The sequence below is a fragment of the Numida meleagris genome, chromosome 6 (assembly GCF_002078875.1).
Source record: "Numida meleagris isolate 19003 breed g44 Domestic line chromosome 6, NumMel1.0, whole genome shotgun sequence".
In the NCBI taxonomy this organism is placed as follows: domain Eukaryota; kingdom Metazoa; phylum Chordata; class Aves; order Galliformes; family Numididae; genus Numida; species Numida meleagris.
In genome coordinates this window covers 22,686,223-22,700,382 of record NC_034414.1, presented here as the reverse complement: position 1 = coordinate 22,700,382, position 14,160 = coordinate 22,686,223, and the positions used below count along the sequence as shown (strand labels likewise).

The window sequence follows — 14,160 nt, the reverse complement described above, 5'->3', positions numbered from 1 at the left end:
TTATTTGGGTTCCCATGCACTAAGCTAACTGTCTTATGTAAAATCTAAGTATATCACATCTACATAATTTTCTTTAAACCAACTGTAAGCTTCACAAAGAACAAAATACTGTTTGTGAAGAACAAGACACTTTCCATAACACTGAGTTTCAAGCACGAATTGTTCTACGTTTACCCAGTCCTGATGGCATGCCATCCAAGCCATCATTTCCTTGGCCATCTGCACGGTCATTTTCAGGACTGTCCCTGCAAAGATCACTCTTTCAGCCTCCTGGACTTTCTGTGATACATGAAGAGAGCTGAAAAATGAACATCAACAAGCTCGAGATACCCTCTCATTAATCTAGCGCTTTCTTTGCTTCAGAGGAACATGCTCAGATGATCTTCTACTACTTTCATCTGTGGAAAGACGAGAAGTCTGAAGCAAGACCACAGCTCTATGCTGGGAGAGGGAATAGAACCCTACAAGAGGTCCATCAACATTCCACAAGGCACGCAGAGAAAACCTAAGCCACACTGCCAGGTCCTGCCAGCCTGGGACCCCACTGGAGGCCAGCTGCTCCAGCCAGCCCATGCCCTCCGTGGGCTGGCCACACTGCTCCTTCACTGCGTTTTACATTGGTGGAGGTAAAAAGGGAAAGGGAAGGGAAGGTGTGGGGGTGGGCAGGAAGCAAACCCCAGACACTGCTTTCTAAATAGCAGATGTGGCTATTCTGGCTAGCATACTTCCACTTTAATTTCTAACCCACAGAGATGGGAAATGATTCATGAAAAATCAACAGGATAAAATTAGCTGGAAGGCAGAGAGATAATTCGTGCAACCCAACCGTCACAGGCTGAAGTGCCAGCACTACCAGCCACTGCCTGGCATTTCAGCCTCCGGTGCCCTTCAGTGACTGGCATCAGGCCAGTGATCAGCCTCACATATATTTCCTTAGTGTCTAAATTATCCCCTCTGTAGAGCACATGCATCTTACAATCAGACAGCCTTTCGCTCATCACTTCTAGAGAAGTTTGAGGGTTTCTTTCTTTTCCTGCCACTTGCAGTACTCTGTTTTTTTTTCTCCTGCTGGTGAATGTTTTGTGGTGGTGGATGGGACAGACGGGCAGCACAGAAAGGCTTGCACACACGTGGCCAAGCAATGCACGAAATTCAAACCGCCCGACCAAGTCCAAAAGTTCAGCGCGCTTCACCAGAGTGCCCTTTCCCTGCACAAAGCCAGCAATGCACTCAGCAGCGATACCCAAGAACAGCTCTGTCTTTATACACACTGCCGATTTTTGAGAAATTGCTCCTAAACTTTGGCATGTGAAAGCACAAACCACTTCATCCTTGACTGGGCCACATTACATTGGGTTTTTCAAGCAGCTGGCATTATCTACAAAACACACCCTCAATTCAATACCCTGAAGGCAGGTGAGACACCCCCAGCTCTCCATCAGGCCCCAGGGCTTCCAGCAGGGCCCCTTCCCAGCACCCCAACACCAGGCTTCAGGTGTCAAAACCTCTGCAGCAGAGCACGCTGATCCCTCCAGGCAAGCAGTACTGGCTGTAATGACAGTGGCCATTCACTGGGACCTACGGTTACAGATGCAACATCAACATGAAAACTTGGCATCGTTTGTCCAGTTGGTGCCGGTTCATTTCTATTGAATGATATAACACGATAGATCCTCCGTGTCTGTCAGGAGTTTCGCGCCACCTGAGCTACAGGACACAGCAACTGGCTCCTTTCTTCCGGCAGATTCTATTTTCCTTCCTCCTCCGACACCCCCAAGTTATGTGGGTGGAAAATGAGAAAGTAGGAGTAAATCACACTTTCAACTGTTCCTAGAACTCCAGCAAACTAGCTCACCCCTTGAAAAGCACTAAGGAACACAGCAGGCAGAATGAGAACAGATCAACTGTTCTACAAAGGCAGGGAAAGCAAAAGCAAGAGCCATATTTATTTCTTCTCGTTTGTACCCTCTTGCAGGCCATTAGGGAGATAAGATCTCGCAGCACAACAGACATTATTCAGGGCTGGTAAATCTGTCTGCAGGTTAGGGGCTCATATTACACAGCTTACAGGACGCGCACTGGCCAAGCATGGGTCACCCCGACCCCTTTCCCTGGTGCAGGCAGCAGTCCAGATACTCCCAGTGTCAGATCTGCCAAGAAATCAGATATCCGTGTGCTGAATTCACCACCACCATCACTTGATCTGCACATTCTCTTCCATACAGAGAGGGTTGTTCAGACCCCACATATCCTAATGCAGCAAAAAACTTTCCAGCACGGGCTAAGCACCTCTCGTCCATCCCTTCAACGCCCCCTCATCAAGTACGTCTTCGACGTAAAGGTGTTGGGTTGCACAGAAACAGCTAATCCTTTACGCTGTGGGCATTTCTAAATTGCTGGTTAGTGGAAGCACAGAAGAACTCATTCAGTTCCAGGCCAAGAAGAAGAGGGAGCACATTGCAGTGACTTTGTGCATGCAAGTCATGGAGACTACAAAAACTCACTGACTACCCCAAGAGAGCTCAAGGGCAACATTTCAACACCTGACTGCAGAACGAAACTTGCTTAAAGAGAAAGAGAACTGACAGCTAAGTCCATCAGACCTGAGGAGCACGTTAGCCTCTGATTTAGTTGGTGCTAGCTCTCAACACATCTAGGAGATGCATGCAGTAAGCGGATCCACCTTTCTGGAGGTGCCGTCATTGCAATGGCAATGCAGTGCTGGCTGGCGAGGTTCTGCAAGAAGCCAGGTCCTGCTGCACCCATCAGCCAGTCCTTCTCTACTCAGCTTACGAGAAACTTCTTGAGGAACAGAGCAACTTACCTACATGCTGTACATATGAAATTTCTCTTTGCAATCGTAAAGGGAATTAAAAAAAATAAAATCAGTAACCAAAAAGTTTCTATTCTTCAGAAGCTGACTGATCTCATTATGGGCTCAGAAAACCCAAAAACAAACACTGCACGCCTAGGCGAGTACATGACAACTCCAGAATGTATTTTATTGTTCACAAAAGTATGTCATCAGTACTGATTTTTCCTTCAGACAGTTTCCAAGTGTTTTCATTAATTTCCACTGAATGGATGAAAAGACTGGACTCTACAAACTGTGGCACGCTTAACATCTGCATTAATCTTTCCCAAAAACGTGTCTCCAATTTAAGGAAAACAGGAGACCACATGAAGTACTCTCTAGCAGTTTTGGAAAGAAAAAACACAAGAACAAAAACCTACCAAAGACCCTGAAGTACAGTGACATGGGTATGCCAAGGGTTATCTGAACGAAAGGTGTCAAGAGCATTGTGCTAGGAGAGAAAAGGTAACCCCAGGCAAAATCAGGATGCCTTTCAAAGATGATGATACATACAACATCTGCTCAGCTATTCAAGTTTCCAGTTGTAAGACTGCATTTAAGTCCACTCAGCTTATTAATATACAGTTTATAAAACACATTTTCAAAATAAAGCTTCATTGTACTGAGAAGGAATGCACTGGACAACATTTCAAGCCTGGAAACAGCTGATGTCCCTGACCAACGTCAGCTCCAATTACTGGCCTTCAACGTGATACATATCAAAACAGAGGTCACTGGGTGCCAGCACATGCTGCATGCCCGCATTGCTACGACTCACACTCATAAGGGTTGGGCAGGGCTCACCTGGGATCTGCATGCACATGAGCTCCCGGAGCAAGGTAGGATGCTGCTGGCAGTCCAGAGGAGCTCAGCCTTGTCACCGACACTTATTTCTGTCCCTCCACCAGTGAACCCTTCCTGCAGCATCATGGGACCTGGCTTCTGACAGAAGCACCGAAATTTGGAAATCCCTTCTCCATCAGCCTTAGCCCAAGACACCCTATGTCTTCTAAAATTCATCCTCCATGCTAACATTGCACCAGCTTAAATTCCTTCATCAATGACTCTTACTATCATGCAAGTTCCTAAAACGTATTTCTCAGGGACACTGCAAAAATCACAAACCAACAAGTGAGACTTTGTCCACTAAGAACCTAGATTTTCTGCGCAAATGATGGATGTGAAACCACCCTGGCTGAAAAGCCAAAGCCTAAGGAGGAGAGAAGAAAGGGGACAGAGAAATGAAACTGTTTGTCAGCGTGCTCAAAAGGGATGACTTGCTTATACCCTTCTGAAGGGCCTCTTACTGATGGCTGTTTGTGACCAAGGGATTGTGCCGAAATGCTGTTCTGCAGTATGCATTACCGATTCCTCTCTGGAGGCTGCCAGTTCCTGCAGATTGCAGCTTAAACCCTAAATTATACGTATAATGTTTTTACCTTCTGACTGCAGAGAAGCTGTTCCGGGCATGAAAGGCTGGAGCACTGCCTCCCTGTGCTGCAGACAGAGGAGCCCTCTGAATAACAGTTCCCGGGGATGTGGGCTATCCCTCTCACAAGCACAGCACTACCCAGGAAACATAACAGCAAAGGCTTAAGTGTCATCTGACTTGATGAAATACTGCAGAAGTGAGAGAAACGACAGGAGGGACTCCTTGAGGAGCCCCAGGCTTCACTCAGCAGCAGCATGGGCTGACTGCCTTCCACCAATACGGCCCTGCCTCAGCAGGCCTCAGCCCTGGGGCTGGAGGGACCTGTGCTCAGAGAACTCCATGCCGCAGCAAGGAGGCACCTCCAGCCTGCCCAGGTGAGGGCCAAAAAGAAGCCAGCTGACTCCACATCTCTTAGAATGCCAGAAAGCTCCAACCCAAACTGAGGAATAAAGACAATTTTTTGCTTATTTTGGCTTTCTTATGAAAACTTGTTGTTCATAGGTCTCAGATACACGATCTCAATGCTAACAAAGCGTCAGAAGCGTCCACCTGCCCTCACACAACAGGGAACAAGTCACTGCCTCTCAGCTATCCAGCCTTGAATCCCCAGACCAAGCTCTAGCAGCCTCCCTCTTCACTCTGGATCTCAGTGTTATCACTTGGTTATCAACAAAAAACTCCAATCATTTTGTCTTTGGGGCAACGTTTAGTTTGTGCATGCAAATCTTCACACCAGCGCCAATACCACATCAGCAACAACCACTTCAAAAACGCAGTTCTGATGCCACAAACCGGAGGCATGTTCTGGTGGCCAAGGAAGCATTTTAAGAGCAAGTTATTCCCACCAGCAACTGGCAAAGCTCACAATGAGAAGGAATTCCCCATCAGCTGGCTCAGTAAAGTGCTGCGCTTTGCACTTGGTGTGCCAGGTCAAACTCCAGCATCTCCTGCCGCTACCTCAAATCCCCTGCCTGTGAGCCCAGCCAGCCCAAGCCTGCTTGGCCAGCACAGCCCCTCTGCAGCCTGATGGGTTGTCCCAACATGGTACCTCTGATTGCAGCATCCCCTGCAAGGAGCAGACACACACCATCCCAGTACTTCCCACTCCGATTACAATCTGCACTCAACAATAAGAATGTGCCGTCCTCATCAGGGACGCAATTCTATTGTCAGGTTCATACATACACAATGCATTAGAAAGCTTAAACAGTCATTTCCCTTTCCACTTTTGTTGCTTACAGAACTCGCCATTGCACAAGGGGAAATTCAGGGGTTTGAAACCTGGCCCAGGTGGCCTCACTGGGAGCTCAGTCCCAGGAGCAGCACACAGGGGCTGCTCAGCACACAGCACCTGGAGCTATGCCTTACTACCTGCAGCGCAGAAAGCAATGCCCAGGCTGGCCTTGCCTGCTCTGTATTTCCTGGTGCTAAAGAAAGACATTAATTGCGGGGAAGAGGAAGCAGTGCCAAGCCAACAGCTTTGCCCACAGGCACCAACAAGGCTGTGTGAACACAGTGAGCTGGAGATCTGCAGTGGGGAGCAGAGCTGGTATCCCTCTGGGACACACAGTGGACGGGGACGTGGCTTTCCCTGGGGCGCTTCTGGAGACTGGAGAAGCCAAAAACACTTATTAACTGAAAAACAGAGGAAGCAGTGCCTGAAACACGCACGGCTCAGAACAGGCTTTTTATGCGAGTAAACAAACTCGTTGAGGCGGGCAGTGCAATGACAACTTTTCCACTTCCCACCGCACAGGATCCAGGCAAAGACGCGCAATGTTAAAGACAGGGCAGGCGGATTTTCTACAAGCACAGAACGCAGCCAGGGCGTGCAGCGCGGAGCTGGCCGCAGCAGCACTCCCGCGCCCGACACACACGACCGGGGCTGGAAACCATCCTCAAACTTCCAGCTCCGCCTCTGCCCCGCGCCGGGCCGGGCCGGGCCGGGCCGGGCCGCTGAGAAGTTCCAGCCCCACCCACGGGACGCTCCACCCGACCCAGCCGGGGCCCCGGCTCCCGCGCCCCCGGGGAGAGCCCCGCGCCGCCCCGCCCCCGCCGCCCATTGGCCGCCGGCTCCGTCACTCGCGGGCCCCGCGGGGGGAGGGCGGGCGCAGCCGTGCCGCGGGGCGGGCGGGAGCGGCGCGGCCGGGCCGGGCACCTCCCGCCGGGGGAGGGCGAGGGGGAGAAGGGGCACCACCCGACCGCGGGGCGCCGCGGGCATCCCCGTCCCGCAGCCCTCCGGCGCGACCCCCGGGCGGGGCCGTCGCGCCGCCCGGCCCCCTCGCTGCCTCCCTCCACTCTCTCTCCCGCCCGCTCTCCGCAGCCATTTTCGTGGCCACCTTGGCTACCAGCGGGGCTGACTCACCTCGGCGCTGCGGGCGCGGGGGGCCCGCCTCGGCGTCCGGGGGCCCGCTCCGCCCGGGGCGGCCCGGCTGGCTGCGCGCTGCCTCCCCGCCGCCCCGCCGGCCCCGCTCGCTAGTCGCAGGCGAGGACGGGTCCCGGGGCCGGGCCGGGCTCGGCGGAGGCGGCGGCGGCGGCTCCCTCCCTCCCGGCCGTGACCACCATCTTATTAGCACAGGAAATGACATGGAGAACGGAAGAGAGGGGCGTTCGGGGGCCGAGCCCGGGGACCCCCCGAACCGGGGGGAGGCGCCGCCGGCCCGCCCGGCCCGGCCCGCCGGGACTCCCCGGGGCCGCCGCGCTCCCGCCTTCCTGCAACTGCCCGCCCGGTGCTGGCGCCCGCGAGGAAGCGGGAGGAGGGAGGGAATAAAAAAAAAAAACCGCCACAAAACCCGCACAAAGCAGAAAAACAACGCTAGCGAAATCCAAACCGTCTCCAGTTCCCACCTCCTGCTCCGGAGCCTGCGAGTCCCGCGCGGAGCCGGCGGCGATCTGCGGCCGCCCCGGGCGGGCAGGGGCTCGGGTGGGGGGGGTGCTTTTAAGGACTGAAGCGGCTCCCGGGCAGGGCGCGGGGGGAGCCCGCGGCCCAGGGGCTCGGCCCGACCCGGCCCGGAGGAGCTGCCCCGCGCTGGCCCCGCGCCGCCCTCCTGCCGCGGCCACCGCTAGCACCTGCCGCCGGGCCGGGCTGCGGGAGCCGCGGGGAGCCGGGCCCCGGGCTGCTCCGCCGGCCCCAGCGCGAGTCGGAGCGGCCCCCGGCGGGCGGTGGGTGCCCCCGCGCCCTGGGGTCATCGCGTCCCCCGGGGGACGTGAGGTTCGGTGCTCGCAGCGCTTAGCTGCTTTTAGCCCACCGCCCCATAAAGCAGCCCATCAGACTGCAACGCCGCACCGAGACCTGCCCCGAGCTCTGCCCCCAGCTCTGCCATGAAGCCAGGGGCAGCACGCTGACTGACAAAAAGTAGGCGTAATTTAATAAACAGAGGAAGCATGTCTCACCAATAAAACAAGTTCTAAATAAAACCATCTGCAAGCATTAAGCTTGAAACAATACAAACTGCCTAGCTGCCCTGCCAAAAGAGGCACAGTGGGGGGTAAAGAAGGGGGTAGATAAATGGCCATAATTTTCAAGTTCCTTTGGTTGACAATGGGCTTGGATGCAAGCAGGGCTGTGGTGGCAATGTGCCGGTTTGGGTGCTCAGAGCTGCTTCCTTCTGCAGCCCTGAGAAACACTCTCCTCGGAAATCCCAAGGAGTAACATTCTTTCCTGGTGTTCTCCATCCTGAGGTGCATGCTTTAAGGGAAAAATAAGTGAGGGTATGGAACAGCAAAGCACAAAGGAAAACCAAGGCCCACGTCTGCCACCCCTGAGCTGCTCCCGCTGCTGTCACAGGGGCTCAGTGGTGGCAGAAGCTCACTTAAAAAACCGCGTGGGTGATTATTCTGAAGCTCATTTCCCAGACCCCCAGCTGCAGCATGCTCTTTATTCCCCATTTCTAACCTCTCCAGAGAGGATTCCTTCACAGAGGGTAAATGTGCTCTGTAATTGTACCCCTCAGCAGTAACCGCAGATAGATGGACGTTGAGGCACTTGCACTTGCCTGGGACAGGCGTACCATGAGCTGTCAGCACCTTCTGGCTCCTCAGAAATATTAGAGATCTGAGCAGAGCTGCCCTGGTTTGCAGTTTCTGTGTGCTGAAATGTGTGAGAACGCTCCACTGGCAGCCGGTCTGACAATGGGCTTGTAAATATGACTGATGAATGAACTGCGAGAAAAAATAATAATTAAAAACACAATAAAAATCATGGAAGTAATACAAATGCGTGCTGAATGCCAAGTTAATTTGAAGTAATAGTTTTGTCATAGCTGCTGCAGTCTGGGGCTGTAAGAGCAGGCTCAAAGGGAGGCATGAAGCTTTTATTTACAAAAAAATTTAAATATTTAAGTACAATATAAATAACAGCTATTATGTCTCCTTGCAAACATGGGCAATTGGGAGGGAGACCTATTGTCTTAATGCGAGCCCTATATGTTTAATAGTTAGGCAATAAAAACCTGGCAAAGATGTTTTTGTGTCTTTTCTGTTGAGAAGCTCGTCACACAAGGAATGCAGCACAAACTTGCTGTATCTTTACAAAAGTATTACCCTTTTGGCTCAGAAAGGCACCCCTTCTTCAGCAAATCACTCCCTCCCTCATTAAGAAGCCATAGGATTATTTTTTCCTTCAAGTGCTTTGGCACTTCTTGCTGCAGTTGCTCGTGTTCAGCCTCACTCTTCCAGCACAGCCGTTCCCCTCCAGCTGCTGCTGCACTCGCAGAAAATAATGTTAAAAAAGCAGTGCCAGTTAGGAATAAGGTAATGAGGTGTCAATTTTCCAGTGTTAGACTGTCAGATCTGTTCCTCCATGAACTGCTGGATGCTCTCCCAGAGAGACAAAAGGGTTCCTTTACCAACACTGAGCTTTTGGCCAATGGCATTAAAAATACCGTGCGCAGAAGTGGATGAAGCAGAATCCAGCTTGCCAACAACTGTGCTCCAGCAGCTGTTGGAGCTTGTGATGCTGTGGGCTGAGGGAACCTTGTACTTTTTTCTCATCTTGGTGTATGAGCCTTTCACCATTAAAGGCAAAAGAGTATGGATGCGTTGGCAATGAAGTGCTCTCCAGTGGTTTTGTGGATGTCACTGGGTTAAGCCTGACGAACAGGCCACAAGAAAGCCACGAAACCCTGCTGAGTTCAATAGCAAAGCAAGAGGCTGGTGGGCAAGGTTCCAGGCTAGGGGGTGCAACCTCTCCAACTTTGTCACTTCTCTGGTCCCTGGCACATGTGCCAGGGTCTGTGAGCCTGCCTTGAGGGCCTACCAGAGCCTGCTCACCTGGTGGCCGTGTAACAGAAGAGAAGGGGACATGTGAGTGCCACCAGCAGCAGGGAGGAGGTGGTGGGGCCCCGCTGACCAAGGAGAGCAGAGAAGCAGGACCTCTCCCACACAGCAACATCCTGAGATTGGCCTCAGCATCTGCGTGCCCACCACGGGCAGTGCTGGCTGTAGGCCTTCCTGCTCTGCCCAGCCCGGCAGTGCTGACAGCGCTGTTTGCAGGCTGCAAGCTGGAGCAGCAAGCTGGATGGGGTTAAAATAATTCAAACACACACACTAAAAAGCTGCTTAGCTATAGAATCATAGAATTGTAGAATCCTTAGAGTTGGAAGGGACCTTTAAAGATAATCTAGTCCCAATCCCCTGCAATGAACAGGGACATGCACAGCTAGATCAGGTTGCCCAGGGTTTGATCCAGCCTTGCCTTGAAAGTCTCCAGGGACAGGGCATATTGGTGTGTACATGCAGATTTCATTTACGTAGGTCGGCACTGGGTCCTGGGTCTCAGCACAGTCTTAGAATAGGGCTGCAGGGATTGCAGCAGGAGCAAGCACTAGTACCATAGCCAGAATCCCGGAGAAGAGGTCACCTGCCCAAGACCAGTCCTAGAACCTTTAGGCCAGGTGAGGAATATACATTCCTCAGGTGAGGAATATACATTCAAAATATATTGCCTTTTTTAGAACTGGTGCTGGTATATTCTTAATGAATGATCAAAACCCACTTTCCTATATGCAGTGTTCTCTCTGTAGCACCCCAAAGACTGAATGTCTGCTCACAAGCACATAAAAACTCAGTGGTTTGTTTCTAGGCATCTGTCACATGTTTTGGCAGTCCATAGGAATATGCACTTCCATATATCACAAGCAGCTACCCAGTCTGATACAAAGAGCTTACGTTTAACTAAAAAAACAGTTTTAGGAAAGGCATCAAGTTCTGATCTGAAGGAATCAAGAGATGAAGAATTGACCTTTCTCTCTGCATTCCCCCTACTCCTTATGGACACAAGTGTTAATTCTTTGTATGGCTTTGACTGCATCTACTTTCTAGCAACTGGTTCTTTTCATAATTTCTTTCCATCATTTTTTGATACAGCCTTCATACTTTCTACTTGGGAAGATACTATCTGGGCGACACAAAGTGTTGCTTTCTGCATAGGTGAATAAGTTGATTTCTTCACACCTCTCATTGGAAGACATTTTCAGTAGTATTTATTGCTTTTCAGGTTTTGCTGTGAACCCTCCTCAATTTTCCAGCTACCCCTTTAAAGCACAGTTAGGGTCCACCTAGTCCAAAATACATGCAGGTACAAGTGGCTTCTTTATTCTTTGCTTTCAGGATCAGCTTTGCATTTTGCCATGTCATTACTCTGCATGCTCCCAATGACCTGTCTATCCCTCCATACTCTTCAGAGCCTGTTGCCCAGAGGATGGTCCATTACCCTGTGGGGTGGGGCTCTGCCCGCACCCCTGGCATTGCAATGCCCTCAAGACCCCTTTTTGTTAATGGGCCCATGCTTAACAAGCAAATCAAGCACTCCCAGATCAGATAGCATAACACTGCTTCTTCCCTAGCTTGCTAATCTCTGTGTCACTTCTGAATTTTATCAGCAGTAATTTTATATTTAACTTTCTGGTCACTGGTTAAAATGCTGAATAGGTTAAATGTAAATACCTCTCCTTTAAAAGCCCATCTCTGTTTGCTGGGGATTCTCCACTGACAATAACATTTTGAGAGCTGAAACAAAACCAGCTCTTCATCTAGTTAATGGGTGCATTTTCAATATAAATCATAGTATTCTGTGATAATTAAAATGTCACTGGCACTATGTTACCAGGTTTCTGTAATAGTGATGTGCAGTTTATTCCTACCCCAGGGGATTTCTCATGCAGACTCTTTGTGCTGGCTTCCCTCCAACTGCACACCAAGTGGTGGGACACTGCTACTCCCTGCTCCTGGTCCGTGGAACCAACACACCACTGAGAAGACACCTAGGAATGCTTTCAGCTCCATGGCACCTTCTGTGGTACAGAGTAGCTCCAGATGCTGCTGCATTCTCTCCTTGGGATATTTAGCAGTTCATCACCAGGATTTTGTCTATCATGGTACCTTTGAGGTCAAGCTGTTAACCAAGGGAGATAGTTTGTGAGATGCTGTCATCGCTCCAGCCCAAATCTTGCCATACATCTCATATTTTGTTCCACATCAACTTTTCTGTGTCCCCTACATGCTCTTCATAACAGAGAGGGGCAGCTCCACTCTAACTGCATCAGAAGAGGACAGCACTGCTTAGGAAGCTCTCACAGGTTGAGACGTGCAGCCAGCCCAAATGCCTCCTGCACGCATTGTTTATTAATACTTCATTTTACTGGGAGGTGGCAGGAGTTTTGCACTTCCACAACTGTTAAGACAGCACATTATAGGCAGTCTACACCACAGCTATCTATTAGTTGTATGTTATCTCTAACGAGCTACTTTATTAAAGGAATTAATTCACTGGATGACCAGAGTACTAACACAAATCATTCCAGCAAACTTTTGCAGATAGAACCTCCACCGCTCACTGCCGCCCGAGTGTATTATGTTACTGGCATACATCATGAGAACATGATCTATAAACCTCAGGATTCTCTCGTCCAAATTAGAGATGTGTAGATCAAATTTAGCTTTGAATTGAAGTTTTATTTAAAGGAAGCATTTGTCTATGTCAAATAAATACTTCTGTGTGGTTTTGAAGTCCTCGAGGAAAAAAAAAAAAAAGATTTTTACACCAAGTAATTTCAAACTATTTCATGTAGTTCCAATGCATTATACTCTGAAGATAATTGTAAGTAGAAACTAATTATAAACAAAAAGGAAAATGACCGTCCAGATCTTACTGTCTGTAATGAGAGGAAAATTGGATATAATTATAAACCTTTGATTTTTGCTGATCTCAGCTGCTGATAATAGCACAATGAAGATAATCAAATCGCTTTTTAAAAAGCATTTGCTTAAAGGGTAATGCATTGCCCTTATCTATAGTACTGAAGAATGTAAGGGGAAAACAGCCTTGACTTTGTATTAAACTCTGGATCTGAAAATCAAAAAAACAACAGTGGCACAGAACTATGGTTTTGCGCACACGCATGACACTTGGTATTTTCCTTAAAGCATTTAATGACACGGGTTTCTCAGCTTTCATTTTAAAAATAGTGCTTTCTTGTCCTCTGACTGGGAGGTGGCAGAAAGCCCGAGCTGATGCACAAAATATTTAAAGATTCCCAAGCCAGAAGTAACTAAAAGGCAACCGCATTTTTGTACTTCTTTAAATGCCATCACTTTAAAGCTCATTCTAGCCGTGTAGCTGTTGGCTGTGCTTTGTCTGATCCCTGCATGCTCCCAGCACTCCTGCAGTGTGTCTGGGGCAAGAACCACCTTCTATTTGTTATTTGCAGGTGCAGCACTGGGAGCTTCTTACAATCTCTAAGTTGTACACAAATACCGGTAATATTAATGACTATGATGCATGGTATTTTAAAACCAAAGAACTGACTTTCTCTGAAGCAAGAGTACTAACAGTACAGATCCTGTTTAAGAGGAAGAGCTTCATTAATGTCCCACTGAGCTGAAAATCATGTTTCTGTAGACCCCTAGGAGTTGCACCACAAGGTATTTCAAAAAACACCTGAAGATTTTTTTTTCTCGTTTTCTTTACTCTCCTTGTCTTAGAGCATGAGCATCATCTTTAAGGTGCGCTTCAAACTGTATTGGTAGGACAGCTTTGAGAAATTAAAATCAAAATATCCAGCCTGGTTTTGTCTTCTGCAAAAAGCAGATGTAGTCATCTTGTAGTTCCCATTGCCACGTCCCTGGAATAGAGCTGGTGAAGAACCCAGATTCTGTAGGTGAGATTTGGTCATGTTGTGCTGCCAGAGGAGGCTTTGGGGTGTGTTCCACTGCGGTTTGGAAAAGTATCTCCCTCTCTCGTGGTTAACATACAGAACTTAGAACAAGTTTTGCAGGAGACATCTCTGTCCATTCCTAAGCATTTCCTTCTTGTTTGTTTCCTTTGTTTCTGGCTGGTTCACAGTGCCATTTTCAACTGTTTTCTCCTTTCCAATTTCCTACTCGACAGACATCTTCCAGGCAGTTCTTCATTCTGTATTTCCTTATTGATTTTTGACTATTTGATAAAACTAGAAAATATGAGAGTTTCTCATGGAACACAGAGATTTCTTTTGAGAGTAAAGTTCTTTTCCTCCCTTTCAGTTGTCAGAAATTTGAGGCTACACATATTTCTTAATTTGGAAGATTAAGAATTAAAACAAAGGATGTCAGAAAATTAGGCATTTGTTTTTACAGACCAAGATTAAAAATGATTTCGTTTAGGGCTGCTATAGCAATTTCATTACCAATTCCCTCTGGGCTGCTTGGTTACTATCACTACCGAGAGACAAAGCAGAAAGGAGGAAATGAAATGTTAAAAGATGAGTCCACTCACTTTATGCTCCATTAGGAACACATTAAATAGCAAGCAGCCACAATCGTGTTTGATTTTTTTTTAAAAAGGTGAATAATAAAGGATATTAGGATATTTCAGAGCAAACTCAGCTTTCTTCAA

At 49.0% G+C, this 14,160-nt stretch overlaps 1 protein-coding gene across 3 annotated transcripts in view; it reads right to left on the bottom strand.

Moving 5' to 3' along the window:
- Nucleotides 1–7,286, bottom strand: part of PRDM11 (PR/SET domain 11) — a 39,990-nt gene extending 32,704 nt beyond the window's left edge. Inside the window, exon 1 of one of the 3 annotated variants that reach the window (XM_021401335.1) lies at nucleotides 7,134–7,286. The gene's annotated coding sequence lies outside the window, so the exon portion shown is untranslated. Of the gene's footprint in view, nucleotides 1–6,651; nucleotides 6,729–7,133 lie in introns of those variants that run through there. The other 2 variants (XM_021401338.1, XM_021401336.1) reach the window with 2 other exon arrangements.